Raw genomic sequence first — 857 nt, forward strand, 5'->3', positions numbered from 1 at the left:
ACAAGTAACTGAGTTGGATGGGAAACTCTGGTTGGAGTACTTCTCAGGAACTCCAGCAGAACGGATGCTATTCAGGATTGTCAGGGTTGTGCTGGATATGGGAAGCTCAGTTAAATCTCAGAGCTGATAGTTGACCCAAAACTCCTTTGGGTAAATAAAGGCCACGTGGACAAGGCTGTTCCCTGCAAAGTCCTGCGACCACTCATTTCTTTGGTCTTCAGCCCCTCTTTATTTTTCTTCTTCATCTTTAGGACCCCAGATCATTCTGGGCAGGGAGAGATAAGCCAGTTGTAGAAGCCAGAGGTGGCGTTGACTGTGTGGAGCTGGGAGGTGGGCAGGAAGAAGATCTAGGCTTGGGACTGCAGCAGGACCAGGTGGTGGAGAAGGTCAATTTGAGTGCCCACTTCATGGACCTCTTCTCCTCTCTGACTATATTCACTCCCTCTCATCCCAACTCTCATCTAGAGAGTCTTATTCATATAGTATCTATTCACTGATGGCTCCCAAGTTTTTCCTCCAACTCGAACCTTTTCTACTCTGTACTCCAGACATGAATACCCAACTCAATATCTCCACTTAGATGTCTAATAGGTTTTGAAAACTTAACATATCCAAAAGCAAGATCATGATCTTCCTCCAAAACTTGCAACTCTGCAAGATGCAATGACAGTTCTATTTTTCCAGGAATTGAGTTAGAAAACTAGATGTCACCCTTGACCCCTTTTTTTAATCTCTCGTCAGGAAATTGTAAATTTTTCCCTCACAGTATATACAGATTACCATGCCCAACTTCTACTACCTTGACTCAAGTCACCTTCTCTGGCCTGCCTTATTGCAGTAGCCTCCTATCTGGTGTC

This window comes from Pteropus alecto, unplaced genomic scaffold (assembly GCF_000325575.1).
Source record: "Pteropus alecto unplaced genomic scaffold, ASM32557v1 scaffold7, whole genome shotgun sequence".
Taxonomy (NCBI): domain Eukaryota; kingdom Metazoa; phylum Chordata; class Mammalia; order Chiroptera; family Pteropodidae; genus Pteropus; species Pteropus alecto.